The sequence below is a fragment of the Schistocerca gregaria genome, chromosome 10 (genome assembly GCF_023897955.1).
Source record: "Schistocerca gregaria isolate iqSchGreg1 chromosome 10, iqSchGreg1.2, whole genome shotgun sequence".
Lineage (NCBI taxonomy): Eukaryota > Metazoa > Arthropoda > Insecta > Orthoptera > Acrididae > Schistocerca > Schistocerca gregaria.
The window spans coordinates 213,136,699-213,145,769 of NC_064929.1; the positions used below are offsets into that span (position 1 = coordinate 213,136,699).

At 48.7% G+C, this 9,071-nt stretch overlaps 1 protein-coding gene across 1 annotated transcript in view; it reads right to left on the minus strand.

Moving 5' to 3' along the window:
• LOC126293680 (juvenile hormone epoxide hydrolase 1-like) overlaps positions 1–8,381 on the minus strand; it is a 115,405-nt gene extending 107,024 nt beyond the window's left edge. The window contains exon 1 of the mRNA XM_049986973.1: positions 8,239–8,381. The gene's annotated coding sequence lies outside the window, so the exon portion shown is untranslated. The remainder of the gene's footprint in view (positions 1–8,238) is intronic.
• Positions 8,382–9,071: the final 690 nt, after the last annotated feature.

Consider the following 9,071-nt stretch of genomic DNA (forward strand, 5'->3'; position numbering starts at 1 on the left):
AAGTAGTAGGTTAAGTATTGACTATCATTTATCTGTATACACGAGGTGATCAAAAGTATCCAGACACCTGGGTAAAAATGACATAGAAGTTCGTGGCACCCTCCATCGGTAATGCTGGAATTCAACATGGTGTTGGCCCAGCCTTAGCGTTGATGACAGCTTCCACTCTCGCAGACATACGTTCAATCAGGTGCTGGAAGGTTTCTTGGGGAATGGCAGCCCATTCTTCGCGGAGTGCTGCACTGAGGAGAGGTATCGATGTCGGTCAGCGAGGCCTGGTACGAGTTCGGCGTTGCAAAACATCCCAAAGGCGTTCTGTAGGATTCAGTCCATTGCAGAGATGTTATTGTCGTGTAACCACTCCGCCACAGGCCAACTTGTTCTTCAATAGTGGGAAGCAAGAAGGTACTTAAAACATCAATGTAGACCTGTGCTGAGATAGTGCTATCCATGAAAAACACGACCGCACCATAACACCATCGCCTCCGAATTTTACTCTTGGCACTACACAAGTTGGCAGATGACGTTCACCGAGCAGTGCAGTGCCCCTGCCATCGGATCGCCACATTGTGTACCGTGATCCGTCACTCCACACAACGTGCATGCGCTGTTCAATCGTCCAATGTTTACGCTCCCTACACCAAGCGAGGCGTCGTTTAGCATTTACCGGCGTGATGCGTGGCTCATGAGCAGCCGCTCGACCATGAAATCTCCGTTTTCTCACCTTCCGCCTAATTTCCATAGCACTTGCAGTGGATCCTGACGCAGTTTGGAATTCCTGTGTGATGATACGGATAGATGTCTGCCAATTACACATTACGATCCTCTTCAACTTCGGCGGTCTCTGTCAGCCAACAGACGAGGTCGGCCTGTATGATTTTGTGCTGTACGTGTCCTTTCACGTTTCCACTTCACTATCACATCGGATACAGAGTACCTAGAGATGTTTAGGAGTGTGGAAATCTCGCGTACAGACGTATGACACAAGTGACACCCAATCATCTGGCCACGTTAGAAATCCGTGAGTTCCGCGGAGCTCCCAATTCTGCTCTCACGATGTCTGATGACTACTGAGGTTGCTGATGTGGAGTACCTGGCAGTAGGTGACAGCACAATGCAGCTAATATGAAAAAAGTTTTGTTTTTGGGGGTGTCCGGATACTTTTGGTTACATAGTGTATGTCCAATTGGGCACGCCTTTACTTAGTGCTCTTCTTCGAAACACTCTCCTCCACAATTGATTCACAGCTCCCAACGCTCTTTCCAGTTCCGGAAGCACTGTTAGTGCGCCCATTGCTGGACCTTGCTGAGCACAGTCTGAGAATTTTCTTTTATCTCGTCTTTCGTTGCCAGTCTTCGTCCTTTCAACAGTGTTATCAGCTTTGGAAATTAAAAAAAAATGTCCACAGCGGCCAGGTCTGGAGAGTACGGGAGATGAGACACCATAGTGATTTCGTTTTTAGTGCAACAGAGATGAATGTGCGAGTGCGTTATAGTGATGCAGCAGCCATGAATAGTCTCGCCACATTTCAGGCCACTATTTCCTTCTCACATTTTCTCGGAGGGGTCTCAACACGTCCCGATAGTACCATTCATTAACAGTTTGTTCCTGTGGCACGAATCCAAGACGAACTAATCCTTCATTCAAAGAAAACTATCAGCATGGCTTTGAAATTTGGCCTAACGACCTTTTTTTGGTCTAGCAGAACCTTTCCCGACCCATCGTGAAGATTGAAGCTTAATCTCGACATCATAACCATTGACCCGCGTCTCATCACCAGTTATGATTCTGTTAAGGAACATCTCTTTCTCATTTGCCCGATGTAAAAGCTCTTCACAGATTGAAGCTTTCCGGCAGTCGTTCTTCCCGCGAACAATACGCGACTGGAACAGGAAAGGGAGGTAATGACAGTGGCACGTAAAGTGCCCTCCGCCACACACCGTTGGGTGGCTTGCGGAGTATAAATGTAGAATGTAGAATGTAGATGTAGATGTAGATGTAGATGTAGATGTAGATGTAGATGTAGAGAGGCGAATGTCTTTCTGGTCTTGACTCATGAGGCGTGGCACGAACTTAGCGGCAACAAGATTCATTGCAAGGTGCTGTCAGGATTTCAAGAAGTTTTCGAACGGAAATGCTACATTCTCCTGCAAATCTCTGGGACAGTCGGTCTTTGATTGGCACGCACAATTCCGTTTACGTCCCTGAAACGATTGTCGTCGGCAGATGTCGAATGACGTCCTCAACGAAGGTCATCTGCAAGTTTTAAACCGTGCGAACCATTCGTAGCAACGAGTACGGCTGAAGCACTCATCACCGTAGGCTCCCTACATCATTTGGCGTCTCTCTGTAAAGGTTTTATAGAGTTTTATGCAAAATTTAATGCAGACGCGTTGCTCCTCTAAAACTTCCCTCTCTGAATTCGCAAACAGTGCGACCCAACGCTCTGTTCAATACAGCGCTGAGCAAGAACCAACAGACACAACAGTGAAACTTCCCACGGTTACACATGAAGCTCAAGCGTATGCAGCTATGCCAACCGTATTTCGCCTCAACTCACCATTGGCGCGAAATTACGAATGATCTGGAATTTTATGGACAGAGCTGGTACACCACTGGATGTACCTGCAAAATTATATCATCGCACAGCACATAGTTCAGGATGTACAACGTCATAAACATGGAGCTGCGTGAAAATGAAACTGCAGGGCGAAATTCGTTAGACATGATTACGAAATATACACTCCTGGAAATGGAAAAAAGAACACATTGACACCGGTGTGTCAGACCCACCGTACTTGCTCCGGACACTGCGAGAGGGCTGTACAAGCAATGATCACACGCACGGCACAGCGGACACACCAGGAACCGCGGTGTTGGCCGTCGAATGGCGCTAGCTGCGCAGCATTTGTGCACCGCCGCCGTCAGTGTCAGCCAGTTTGCCGTGGCATACGGAGCTCCATCGCAGTCTTTAGCACTGGTAGCATGCCGCGACAGCGTGGACGTGAACCGTATGTGCAGTTGACGGACTTTGAGCGAGGGCGTATAGTGGGCATGCGGGAGGCCGGGTGGACGTACCGCCGAATTGCTCAACAAGTGGGGCGTGAGGTCTCCACAGTACATCGATGTTGTCGCCAGTGGTAGGCGGAAGGTGCACGTGCCCGTCGACCTGGGACCCGACCGCAGCGACGCACGGATGCACGTCAAGACCGTAGGATCCTACGCAGTGCCGTAGGGGACCGCACCGCCACTTCCCAGTAAATTAGGGACACTGTTGCTCCTGGGGTATCGGCGAGGACCATTCGCAACCGTCTCCATGAAGCTGGGCTACGGTCCCGCACACCGTTACGCCGTCTTCCGCTCACGCCCCAACATCGTGCAGCCAGCCTCCAGTGGCGTCGCGACAGGCGTGAATGGAGGGACGAATGTAGACGTGTAGTCTTCAGCGATGAGAGTCGCTTCTGCCTTGGTGCCAATGATGGTCGTATGCGTGTTTGGCGCCGTGCAGGTGAGCGCCACAATCAGGACTGCATACGACCGAGGCACACAGGGCCAACACCCGGCATCATGGTGTGGGGAGCGATCTCCTACACTGGCCGTACACCTCTGGTCATCGTCGAGGGGACACTGAATAGTGCACGGTACATCCAAACCGTCATCGAACCCATCGTTCTACCATTCCTAGACCGGCAAGGGAACTTGCTGTTCCAGCAGGACAATGCACGTCCGCATGTTTCCCGTGCCACCCAACGTGCTCTAGAAGGTGTAAGTCAACTACCCTGGCCAGCAAGATCTCCGGATCTGTCCCCCATTGAGCATGTTTGGGACTGGATGAAGCGTCGTCTCACGCGGTCTGCACGTCCAGCACGAACGCTGGTCCAACTGAGGTGCCAGGTGGAAATGGCATGACAAGCCGTTCCACAGGACTACATCCAGCATCTCTACGATCGTCTCCATGGGAGAATAGCAGCCTGCATTGCTGCGAAAGGTGGATATACACTGTACTAGTGCCGACATTGTGTATGCTCTGTTGCCTGTGTCTATGTGCCTGTGGTTCTGTCAGTGTGATCATGTGATGTAACTGACCCCAGGAATGTGTCAATAAAGTTTCCCCTTCCTGGGACAATGAATTCACGCTGTTCTTATTTCAATTTCCATGAGTGTAGATCTTCAATATGTCCTCCATACATCACATCGATACTCCAATTCCTCCCAAACTCGGGCAAGCATGTCCTTCGTCACTGATGTTGTGGGAGTGGTGGTACATAAACGTTGTCTTTAACGAAACCCCACAGGAAGAAGTCAGAGGGTGTCAAATCCGGTGACCGTGGAGCACAGCTGAAACACGTTAAGTCGCCAGCTCCTAGACGACCAATCCGGTTCCCTAGAGATTCATTCAGATATTGACGCACTTCGTGACTACAGTGAGGGGGTGCCCCGTCTTGTTGAAAAATGTAGTTGTCTTCGTGCAGCCTCGGAAACAACCAGTTTTGTAACATAGCGAGATACTGCTGACCGTTAACCGTGTTTCCATCGAAGAAGAATGGGCCGTAAACACATGATCGGGATATCGCACAAAACACATTGACATTGGGCGAATCGCGTACATGTTCAGTGGCTGCATCTGGGTTTTGTAGGCCCCAAATTCGAACACTGTGTTTGTTTTCCTGACCACTAACATGAAAAGTCACTTCATCACTGAACACGATGCGTTGTGCGAAAGTGTTATTATTGTTAATAGCATCAAGAATCTCGTTACAAAATTCCACACGTCTGCGTTTGTCATCAGGACGCAGAGCTTGTAACAGCTGTAACTTGTACGGCTTCGTAACCAACCGAGTCTCAAAACTAGCCAAATTGTTGTTGTAGGTAGTTGTAACTCCCGACTGGCATGACAAGTTTTTTGCAGGACCACGTTGGAAAGCAGTCCGAATTCGTGCAACATTTTCTTCTTTACATACACATCCTGTAAATAGAAACTGTCGAAACCATCTGCAAATGTTCCAACCATTCGGAGGATGAATTTGTTGCCTCAACCTGAAACGTCTTCGCAAATTCGAGAACAGAAAATAATTTATGCTGCGGAGTAGCCATTTTAAACATATGACGGTTACCAAGCAAAACAGAAGACGACTGACCTCTAGCAACTATTAATATAAACTAGACTATGTTTTCGTTTCTCCAATAGCCGAGCCGAGGCGCACCGATCGATAGTTTGGACTAAATAATACTTTACAAAATTGTTAAGGCTTTCGTGGCCACTTGTTGACAAACTGCCCATTGGCTTCTGTCTCGGGATCTTCGGCCGACGTTCACTTAATGATTTTTCTGACGTTTCTCCAGCACGAGTGGCTGGCACTGTCAAAGCTTCAGCCTCCATTGCCGGTGGTGAACTGGAGCCGAGCTCGCGGCCGCTGACTATATGTAGCTGGCGCGCCAACGTCCGGGGCTTCTCCGCGGCAATGGAGGGTGAAGCTTTGACAATGCCAGCCACTCGTGCTGGCGAAACGTCAGAAAAATCATTAGATGAACGTCGGCCGAAGAACCCGAGACAGAAGCCAATGGGCAGTTTGTAAATAATACTTTGTAATAAAAATGGTTCAAATGGCTCTGAGCACTATGGGACTTAACATCTGTGCTGTGGTCATCAGTGCCCTAGAACTTAGAACTACTTAAACCTAACTAACCTAAGGACATCACACACATCCATGCCCGAGGCAGGATTCGAACCTGCGACCGTAGCAGTCACGCGGTTCCGGACTTAACCACGAGACCACCGCGGCCGGCAATACTTTGTAATACGTATATTCATTTTTAAATACCCTGTATATTTAAGACATGTGTATGCGAGTAACGCTAAGTGTAAGAAGCTCATCTTAAAACCCTGGAACGATTTCGGTGAAATCTGGTACACACACTAGCTTCACAATCTGGAAAGAAATACTGTAGAGGTAAGAACCACCGCCAGTCTATTGGGGTGAGTGTGATAATGTGAAGAGATGGACAGACAGCGAGGAGGACGGAAGAGATAGGCATAGATAGGAGGAGGAGGAGGAAGAGGAAGAGGAGGAGATGGACAAAGATAGGGAAGGGGGAAATAGACAGAGATGAGGGAGCAGAGGTGACGGATGGAGAGAGGTATGAGGAGGAGATGCACAGACGCAGGGGGAGGAAGAGATAAGGGGAAGAGATAGGCAGAAAGATGGGTGAGGAGGAGATGAACAGAGAGGGGAGGACCAAGTGGCTGGAGAAACGGAAGAGAAGGAATAGGAAGGAGATAGCAGGGAGAGGGGGAGGATGAGAAGGAAAAAGAGAGGAAGAGATTGACAAAGAGAGGGTTAGGAGGGGATGGAATTTGAGGGGGAGGAATAGATGGATAAAGGGGTAAAGAGTAGATGGTTCTGGGTAGAGGTGCAGATTGTCAGAGATAGAGGGGTGGAGGAGATGGACAGACAGTGAGGAGGGAGGAGGAGATAGACACAGATATGTGCAGCAGGTGGACTAATAGAAGATGGGAGAAAGTACATACCCGGACAATGCCAGGTACTCAGCTAGTGTAAAGCTCTACATACTGGTCCCACAAGCGTCGTGAGGACAAAATTAGGATAATTACAGCACACACAGAGGCATTTAAACAGTCACTCTTCCAGCGCCCCTTTCGTGAATGGAGCGGGAGGAAGCTGTAATAACTGGTATGATGGGAAGTACCCCATGCCATACACTTCCGGTGGTTTCTAGACCATCAATGAAGATGTAGACCCCCCTCCTAACCCAGTATCCGCACACGGTACGAAACCCTGTCTGTTATAAATGTACGCCAAGTGATCAAAAGTATCCGGATACCTGGCTGAAAATGACTTAAACGTTGGTGGCGCCCTCCATCGGTAATGCTGGAGTTCAATATTGTGTTGGACCATCCTTAGCCTCGATGACAGCTTCCAATCCCGCAAATATACGATCAATCAGGTGCTGGAAGGTTTCTTGGGGAATGGCAGGCCATTCTTCACGGCGTGCTGCACTGAGGAGAGGTATCGATGTTGGCCGGTGAGGCCTGGCACGAAGTCGGCTTTACAGAACATCCAAAAGGTGTTCTGTAGGATTCAGGTCAGGACTCTGAGCAGACCAGTCCATTACAGGTATGTTATTGTCTTGTAACCACTCCGCAACAGGCCGTGCATTATGAACAGGTGCTCTATCGTGTTGAAAGATGCAATCGCCATTCACGAATTGCTGTTCAACAGTGGGAAGCAAGAAGGTGCTTAAATCATCAATGTAGGCCTGTGCTGTGATACTGCCACGCGAAACAACAAGGAGTGCAAACCCCCTCCAAGAAAAACACGACCACACCATAAACAACCGAATTCAAATTTTACAGTTGGCACTACACACGCTGGCAGATGACGTTCACCGGGCGTTCGCCATACCAACACCCTGCCATCGTGTCGCCACATTGTGTACCGTGATTCGTCACTCCACACAACGTTTTTCCACTGTTCAATCGTCCAATGTTTACACTCCTTACACCAAGCGAGGCCTTGTTTGGTACTTACCGGCGTGATGTGTGGCTTATGAGCAGCCGCTCGACCATGAAATGCAGTTTTTCTCATCGCCCGCCTAACTGTCACAGTGCTTGCAGTGGATCCTGATGCAGTTTGGAATTCCTGTGTGGCGGTCTGGATAGATGTCTGCCCATTACACATTACCACCCTCTTCAACTGTCAGCGGTCTTTGTCAGTCAACGAACGCAGTCGGCCTGGACGCTTTTGTGCTGCACGTGTCCCTTCACGTTTCCACTTTATTATCACATCGGCAACAGTGGACCTAGGGATGTTTAGGAGAGTGGAAAGGTCGCGTACAGACGTATGAGGCAAGTGACACCTGATCAGCTGATCACGTTCGAAGTCCGTGAGTTCCACGGAGCGCCCCATTCTGCTCTCTCACGATGTCTGATGAATACTGAGGTCGCCGATACGGAGTACTGGCATTAGGTGACAGCATAATGCACCTAGTGAGAAAATGTATGTTTTTGGGGGTGTGCGGACACTTTTGATCACATAGTGCACATTCCTATACGACGCTTATGTCCGCCATTTTGATGACGTCGCCGGTCAAAGCAGACCGGCAGGTTCAGAATCTCCCTATTTACTGGGCCAAAATGCGGTATTCCAATAATTGAGAACCGCTCCTCCTATTATAGAGGAAGACTTTCAGAGAAACTGAAATGAGGAAAGTTCTTACCAGACGGCGAGAGTTGCGAAGTGCGTTGAAGTCGATCCGCGAGTGAGCGCTAGGCGGCGCTGTGCAGCCCATTTGCGGCGTTATCTCACGGCGAGATACGAGGAGCCGAGATAAACCGCTGCCGGTTACGATACACAAGTCAACAGCCCAAGTGCCGCGGCACTTCTCCAGAGGAATGTGCGCTCTGCGGCACGTCTTCCTAATCGTTTCACACGTACTGCCACATTGTCTTTCTAAACCCTCTTTATTCTATTGCTTTATTGTAATTTCATCCCCCCTCATCCCTTGTAGTAACCCCGCCTGCGATCAGTTGCCTTGCAACAGCCACTGCCGGTTCCAAGCCCAGATGAAGGAGGAGAGTTGGTCATTGGGCTAATATCCCAATCCTGTAAAAAAACTCTTTGTTACGAAAAACAAACTTTCCTCATACGTGGATGGATACAATGCAGTACGAAAACTGCAAAGGACAAACGGCATACGATTTAGAAACTTTAATTTTGGATCTTGGAATGTTCACAGCTTGTATAGAGCAGGAACCATCCAGACTATGGTCTCCGAAATTAACCGATATAAACTGGACCTGGTGGCGGCACCAGAGACAAGATGGCTAGGAGAAGGAACTCACAAAAAGGATGGATACACACTGCAAAGTGGAGTTTATGTGCAAACCGGTGACAAGGGAAATAATAAGTACAGAGGACTTGCAAGATACAACTAATTTATTACAGATCAACAGTTTAACCCAAAGGGCTCAGTATTTACCCAAAAACTTTGTACAAGTGTCTCTTATTCACAAATCAGAAAAATACGTTACACAATACCTTTCTAATTGA